This window comes from Kryptolebias marmoratus, linkage group LG23 (assembly GCF_001649575.2).
Source record: "Kryptolebias marmoratus isolate JLee-2015 linkage group LG23, ASM164957v2, whole genome shotgun sequence".
Classification (NCBI taxonomy): Eukaryota; Metazoa; Chordata; class Actinopteri; order Cyprinodontiformes; family Rivulidae; genus Kryptolebias; species Kryptolebias marmoratus.
Genome location: NC_051452.1, coordinates 7,986,591 through 7,994,824, shown reverse-complemented (window position 1 = coordinate 7,994,824; position 8,234 = coordinate 7,986,591). Strand labels below are relative to the sequence as shown.

General features: G+C 38.5%; 1 protein-coding gene across 7 annotated transcripts in view; it reads right to left on the bottom strand.

The window, feature by feature from the left end:
- The window catches only part of LOC108242203 (receptor tyrosine-protein kinase erbB-4), a 315,331-nt gene that overhangs the window by 211,735 nt on the left and 95,362 nt on the right, over positions 1-8,234 (bottom strand). Inside the window, exon 3 of one of the 7 annotated variants that reach the window (XM_025008210.2) lies at positions 6,435-6,495. The exons of the other annotated variants lie outside the window; for them this stretch is intronic. The gene's annotated coding sequence lies outside the window, so the exon portion shown is untranslated. The remainder of the gene's footprint in view (positions 1-6,434; positions 6,496-8,234) is intronic. 7 annotated transcript variants of the gene reach the window in all.

Genomic DNA, 8,234 nt, shown 5'->3' with positions numbered 1-8,234 from the left:
GGGGGGGGGGTTCATCATTCTGTAGTTAGCCTGTGGAGAAAAAGGAAGAGACTGAGGACGGAAGGGAAAAGACAAGACAGGCATGGCTGGCACATCACACCTCTTCCTTCCATCTTTCCCTCCTTCACCAGTCTCCCAGGACTCGAGATGTGAAGTTACTGCACAAACACTGAAAACCCACTCAGCAGGCAATTACACCTATTACACCACAGCCGAGACCAGGATAACACAGGCCCACATTAGATGAGGCACTTTGTTTCCCCGTAAGAGAGTGACTCCGGCGTATTTGGCATTTTAAGATGTTGGTTGAAACATTTTTCCGTCTATCTTTTGGCTTCATCAAGTGAAACGACTCCAACCAGTGTGATACTGTTTGTGTGTCTGTGTCCAAGCTGTCAAATATGTGGACAAGCGCTCTTGTTCTTTGATGAGTGGACCTGGTGGAGGTCCACTGGGAGACAATGTCAAAGATAAGGGGGGGAAAGAGAGCTGTCGAGAGGAGAGAAGAAAAAAAACCATATATATAGGCCAAATTTTTCTTCGCCCTTTCACCCTTAGCCCAACCTTTTTATATTTTGAGAGTTCATGTGGAGGGAGTAGGAGGGAATAAATTATTTTAGTAAAGAAGGGGAAGGGCAAAGGGGTAGCACCATTTGACACTACCGAGATTTTCAAAGGGGAAAGCTTTAAACAAAGGATTACAAGCTACATTAGGAAAAAAAATCTCAAATGTATTATTCTGAAAACATTTAAATGTCTCAGCAATCATTGTAATGTCTACTTCTCCTTGTGTTCCTATATTCAGTGTTTCACGGTGCTGTGACTCTTAAAGAATAATTTGTGACATGAAAATTATGAGAAAACAGGCAAATTTTTAGTTGCAATCTCAATAGAATTCGACTGTTTCAACTACCAAGCCGTTCAGCAGAATCTTATTTAGCTTATTTTTGAAAATCACAGCTTACAGTCATGCGCATGGCTTGTACCCAGCAACCTAAAGGTTTAATTTAATCTAATCTCTAATCTTTTGAAATCAAGGTAGACAAATTTGAACCAGTTTTTTTTCCCCAGTTACTGATAAGCAGTGCGGTTTCAGACCTGGACATTTGGGAGCTGTAGCCTCAAATGTTTTCAGTCAGAGAGCTCTCATGCAGGTGAGAAAATACAACTTTAGCGCTTTTGAGAAGGAGTAGGTTTCAAGACGGGCTCTACCCTCACGCAACAGATGTTTCGAAACCTATTGGCGACTCTTTTATCAATTTCCAGTGAGACTGTGCCTTATTTATTCCATCTGGTACTATTGTCAGTTATGCTTAAACTGGAAAAATAGCTAAAGCAATGTCATATTTTATTGTCAAAGTATTTAACTCTCAACTACTATTGAAATGTCTAGTTTTATGTATTTTGATGTATTATGTTTGGTATTGCCAACCTTTTTTAACAAACAAAAATGCTGCAATTTGACGTGAATGTTTCAGGTAGGTCTGAATACCATACAAGCATATGTTAACAAAACTGCAAAGATTGGTGTCCCATTTTGTAGTGAATTACTTGAACCAGAGCCTCTTGCAAACTTAAATAAAGGGCAACAGAATAGGGGTAACACTGGTATTCAGCCTAAGACTTCTCTCGGATGAACATTACCTTTGTGTCATTTTATAATATAGCAGAATTTCAAAAACGGGTTTATAAAATATCACAAGTTGTTTTTGTTTAATTAAAATAAAAAGCATTTTTAATAATACCAAAGTACATCTTCAATCATCATAGCAGCAAATAAACAGGCTTTATAATTTTATGTCAAACTCTCACAGAAAGTTGGACATCTGTAATTTTTGCCATTGCTAATAATGGTGGTAATCTATGTTTTTGACAAAAAGAAAAGAATCTGAGGAGTTTTAACATTTTGGTTAAAAATTAAAACTGTGTGAACACTGTAGGTGTTCTTTGTCTCAGTCTAAGGTTTTCTATTTGCTCGGGGCACATTGTCTTTTTTTTTTAAACTAAATTGTTGAAGATTATGCTCCCAATGTGTTGGAATTATACTGTGAACTATTGATCTAGAACATATTCTGCAAACTAATTTAGGCTAGAAGGCATAAATATGGCAATTCATTCAAGCACCAAAAAAACCATTCAAGTGTGACTACTGCAAAAAAGTCCAACGTTGGGTTTAATTTAAAATTCTCCAAGCAAAAATCAATCAATCAAAATTAACAAGAGAACACAAGAAACCCCACTTCAGCTCCATCTCAATGCCGGCAGCCTTTTACCCCTGGAGAGTTGATTTAAGGGGTCCGTCTTATCGCCACACCAGCCCATTGTTCGAAGCAGGGGCAAAAGTTCACCACCGTCAGCTCTGAACTGATGGTTTTCACAACATTTATGGAGGAATCGTTGCCTGCCTGTGCAACCACCGTCAAGGGTTCATCAGCCATTCCACACATGTCCTGTCTGTCTCTGTCATGGGACTCCTACATTAGGGGAGAATGAGTGTAAAAGATTTCCACCTCACTATTATTTTTCCTCTCCTTTTTACTCCATCCCTTGTTCTCCTTCTGCTCATACTTCAATCCTTTATCGTGTTAAAGCTGGAACTTTAAAGCCAACACATCTTTCCTTTGACTTTGAATTAATGTACACCACACTGAAACTGTCCAAAGATGGGAAGTGTATTTCCTTTTCTTAAAAAAAAAAAAGAAAAACGTCTTCCTTGATTCTTGATTCAGACTGCAAGTTTCTTCCTTGATGCGTTTGATTTGTAGACATTTTCTTGAAGCTGCAGCATCGGGGGGGGGGGGCATCTTTTATATTTTATGTGGTACCAATGTTGTAACGCACTGTGAAAATACCACTTGTGTCTAGTTCAGAAACTCCATGAGGGGTCAGTGCAGGCTCAAACAGAATTGGCAAACAGCTCCTTCAAATAAATGAAAAAAAAAAAAAAAAAAAAAAAAAAAAAAAATCAGATGACCGTCAGGTTTCTCATTTTCTACAGTTATGTTTGACACGGTTTCGCCAAATATCTTGCTTTCAATCCAAGATAGATTTCATAATCTTGACTTCAAAATGAAATTAAACCTTTTTAAATCAAAAGGCCGAGCATTCCTTGAAGGTATGCAAACTGTCTGCTGACAGAGTAGAACTACGATTAGCTTATGATTGGAAGCAACTGAGTTATAGCTGTTTTGGTCACACATTGTAAAGTGTGTATGCACAATCTCATGGGATATTTTGAGATGTCTTACTGCTCCAAGTATGTGTTGAGGATGAGTCTCAGCTACTACCACACCAAAGTCCAGCTCAGTATCTGTAAAACTGGCTGGGTTACAGCCATTCTTTATTTGGTAACATTCTATAGCTGTAGGAACTAATTTTATTTAGATTGACTCCAAAAGTTAATCAGCTGTAGATGTCCAGCAAACAATGTTTCAGAATTCGATTAAAATTCATCCAGTGGTTCATGAGATAATTTGCCAACAGGCAAAAGAATAAAAACATTATTGCCCCTTCATCTTCAGTGCTGGGCAATGGTGAACTCCGACTACCACAAACAACCAGGGTTTCTGTCCCTGCAGTCCAACCTCACAAAGTCAGGGGGTCCCACAAATCATTAAAAGAAAACCTCTTGAATCTCAGCTGATTCACTAACAGAATGCAATAAAAGGAGCAAGTCTAAGTAACGAGGAACAAATATGAGAAAAGATTTATTTTAGACTGAACGTTTTTGCTGAATTTGCTGAAAACCCAACGTCCTCTTGCTGTGGCCGATAAAAAAAAAAATATATCTAAAAGCAAAAAAAACCTACTAGCTTGTTTTAAAATCAGAATAAATGTGAAGGAATGAAAAAAAACCAAAGGGAATCACTTAAGTTGTTTGGATACTTGAGTCGGGACCAAATCTGTAGGCTCAACTAGGAGCATCACTGCCATCCCCCGAGGCCTGCGGCGAGCATGTGTAAAGTGCATATCATAAAAGAAAAGCACATATACAAAAGTTGTAATCTGAACGCTTTGTGCTGTCAGCAGTGCATGAGGGACATTGGTCTTTAGAGCCCAAAGAGCCCGCAGGCAAAGAGAAAACGCAACAAGCATTTATATTCAGGAAAAATAAATAAAATCACTCAAGCTGGAGGAATACTCGCCTCTCACAAACTCCAATTTTTACTTTTCAAACCAGAGCAATGAATTCATTTTTTAAGGAGTGGTGATAAAATCAAAAACATTTTAGATTTTAGTGTTTAAAACAAGCCCCTAACTATTTATGTAATTCTTTAGATCTGAACCCTGCTTTTGAATTTAAAAATAAACCAGGGTTAGGTCAATTGAAAAAGCTGAGATTTTCAAAACAGTTTTTTAGTTTTACTTCTTTTGACTAAAAAATTGTGTTGTAACTTAACTCAATAGTAAAATCATGCTTTAAAAAAGAAAAAAAGGGGTTTTGAATGACAACTTAAGAGGGCATTTAGGGGTAAGAAGTTGCTTAAGGGTGCGATCACACCAGCCCTTTTTAGTCCACTTTAATCGAACTCTAGTTCTTTTGCCTAGAAAGCCCGCTTTGTTTGGGGAGGTGTGAACACGCAACCAAACTGATGCGGACTACAGCGCAGGGCCTTCTGGGTAAATACAACCAAAACAAACATGCTTCTAGTTTAAAAATAATCGAGAGGAAGCTATAATAGTTTTATAATCGCATCTCTGCACTCTGAATCACAGTCGAATCGCAAGGAGCCTAAAGATTCACCACCACAACGAATTAATCCCAGCTGAAGATCCATCTTTAAAAATACAAACTCAATCATTGTGTGAGTTTATTGTGTATAAGTTGTGAACCATTGATGTACGTTGCTTAATTCTGCACATCTAATAACCTAAAAAACAATCCACAGAACAGCTTTGTGTGTAAATTTATGTGAAAAATAAAAAACTGGGAGCAAAAATATGCGTGGGTGTTTGCACGTGTAAACATCTATCAAGTCGAATGGGACAGTAATTAGGCAAAAATGAAAAGCAGCAGCAAAGTTTAACCATTTGTCAGGCATTAATTAATTGCTGATGGAAACATGGGGGCGATGGGGGTCAGTTCATTTCCTCGCTCTTATCTGGGCCGCGCAGAAAGGTGCTTACGATTGTCATGTGAAGTTCTCGACTGGTGTCAGTGTGTTGTGGGAATGATCGCTGTTTGAGAAAACAAGGTTTTTTTCACAGACAATTAGCAGGTTTGTGACTAATAGAAATACAGCATGCTGCTTTCTGTTTTACTAGTGCAGCATTGAAGAAAATAAAACTGCGTTCCTGCTTTAGGGAAAGTGTGACATTTAAAAATGCAAATATATATGAAGGTTACCTGTTCTTTAAAAGAAAAAAAACCCTGTTTTTGGTGAGTATAGTTTTAAAAAGAGAAATGTGGTGCAGTTTGGCAACAAAATCAAGATAATGAACATTTCAGGTAATTTGTTTTAAAAGAATGTAATCATTTTGAGTGAGGGACAGTGCTGTACTGCAGGCAGGTCAGTTCGGCACCCAAACTTATTTATTACAAATTCATGCTGTTTTTATCCTTGCAGAAAAATTTAAAACATTTAGATGTTTTCTTCCCGCACTATTGCACACGGACGCCGTAATAAAATGCATCTTTTTAAAATGCAGAGTTGAATTTCTCTGCTCATTTAATTCTAAAAAGAAAAAAAAAATACATAAATTTTGACTGAACCAACTCAAAGCTGGAGAGGGATGGGGTCTTGGAATTAACAATTGCTTTTATTTATAAGAATTCTAGATTAAAAAACAGCATCTTTAAAACTGCATGCTTTTGACTGACTGCTGGGAATGATAACATGTTTTTGAATTTTAACCAATGGGGAAGCAAATTATGATTTTGCACCCCCACTTTGAAAAGTTGGGGTGCATCTGCTCCACTTGTCCTAATGACCAGAAGTCTTTGAAAGCACCATGAACCAAATGTTGTAAAAACATAAAACTAGATTTTCTTTCTTTCAGTTCAAACCGGCCTTCAGGATTTGGTTGTATATCAATAAATGCAACAGTATTCGATTGCTTTTGTATTGATGCAACAATGTGAGACGCATGCTAATGCAGAAACTTGTTACTGAAATTCAGGGAGTCCACATTGCATTTTAATTTGTTCTGCTAAACATACTGACCTCTTATCTTGCAGAAATCCCGCAACAAGGCGTTCAAAACATTCCACAACTTAGCATGCAAGGTGGCAGGGTTTTGTTCACAAATCACTCCTTTTAGCTGCATTTTCTATTTTGCCTTTTAATCTAACACACTGCTAAAAGGAATTTAATTTGATTCCAATCAACCATAAACACATCACTAACCAATAGGCATTTGAATTAGAGCATAAAACAGATTTAGCACATGATGTTCACCTATAATTAGTTTGAGTCACAATAAAAAAGCCATACATTACTCAGGACGACTGCAGGGGCCACATTTGTAAGGAGAGAAGGAGGATTCTTGGCTTACCTAGAGGAAAGAAGAGAAGAAAAATAAACCTGATCACAGTGTCAGTGTTGTCGTATTCATAATTAATATCCCTCAAGGGTGAATCTTGCAGACGGTATTGCAGTATGAGGTGTAAACAGAGGGTAGATATTAAATTTGTTTGCCAACCCTGGGCTATTCTGCATCTTTTCTCCTCAACTGTTGCATAAAAAAGCAGCTAAAATAAAATCTGGAGGCTTTTTTGTACGTTTTGATCACTCAAGAGGAACGGAAACCTCAAGTTGGCTGAAGGTTGTGACACGGCACAAAACGCTGCGCTAAATAGCTGCATTTCAAAAAGACGGGCTTTTTTGTTGACAGTTTCCTCCTGTCAGCTGGGTGATTTGCTTCGGTTAAAGAAATATTCTTTACAAAAAAAACATGTCTTTCAGTTCAGAGATACAGTACAGCGCAGGGTGCAGATAGTTCAATCAAGGCATAGACACTTGCAACATTTGGTGCACACACACTCCTTCAGAAGGTCTGGGATTCTGCAGCAAAAATAGGCCAGTAAAGCAATAAGCCATTCTGATCTTTTTTTTCCAAGGGAAGACATATGAAGTTTATCAAAAAAAAAAAAAGAAAATTCGAAGAAATTCGTCAAAAAGTCGCCACGCTGTGAAGGCAAAAGTCGGAGGGAAAGCAGGATAAAGGGGGCAGATGGGAGCACAGAGGGTGTGTGTCGGGGGAGGGGGGGATAAAAGAATGACAAGGCAGAACCGAGCGAGCCTCGGGGTTTTTGCCATGCTCTCATTGATTTCTCATTAGTAAATTCAAACCTCCATTTCATCAGCTGTGGCAGAGAAAGGGAGCCAACTAAAGCATGGCAGCCACATCGGTCCTATTTCCCACCAGAGGGAGAGTTGCCACGTTCCTCATGATTAGGAGGGACAAAAGATCCTGATTCGGTCATGGGAGTTCCCCTCAAGACCCCTGTTGTAAATGAAACTTTCTGCAAGACTTTCAACCAAGAGGCCTTTGTCCAATTAAGCAGTGGTTCAAAAACAGGGTTTCCAACAGGCATTTTGTTTTAGAGAGAATGATGCTTCATTAGTAAGAGCTATTGTACAGGGGTTTAATGCAACACGCATTTGTACCAAACCGTCATGGAACAAATGTCAGGCTTTGGTGCATGCAGCCAGATGATGAATGCACGAGTCCCAGGCAATCACCTCCTCCATCCAGAAGGAGGGACACGCGCTGAAAGACGATGCAATCTGAAGTTTGCTTTTAATCAGAGTTAATCAAAGTTTTCGGTTTCTGATGAACCACAGCAGCAGTAAAGTGCATTAGATGAATGTGTGGAAAATCAAAACAGTCATAACTTGCATACACTGTCACCTTTCCTATGGAAAACCCAAAGGATCCAAATGCGCTTGCTTTGAAATGCCTCTAAATAAATCCCCATGTATTTAAAGAGTGCCACCATGTAGCAACAGCTCGGCTACCTGAGCAGCTAGGTGAGTGTTTAACAGTTTGTTTTTTATTTTTTATTTCTGTACAACCCAAAAAAAGTTAAAAAACAAAAACAACTGGACTTCTATTCTGTAGCTGAAGACGTTTCGCTTCTCATCCGAGGAGCTTTCTCAATTCAGCAATAGAGAGTGTGGAGTTGAGCTTTTAAAGCTGAGATGTGATGTAAGCTGGATTGCTTGCAAATTGTTCTCACTCTCCTAACAAAGGAGGCTCGTTAGAATCCTTGTTTGTCTGACTCACTGAGG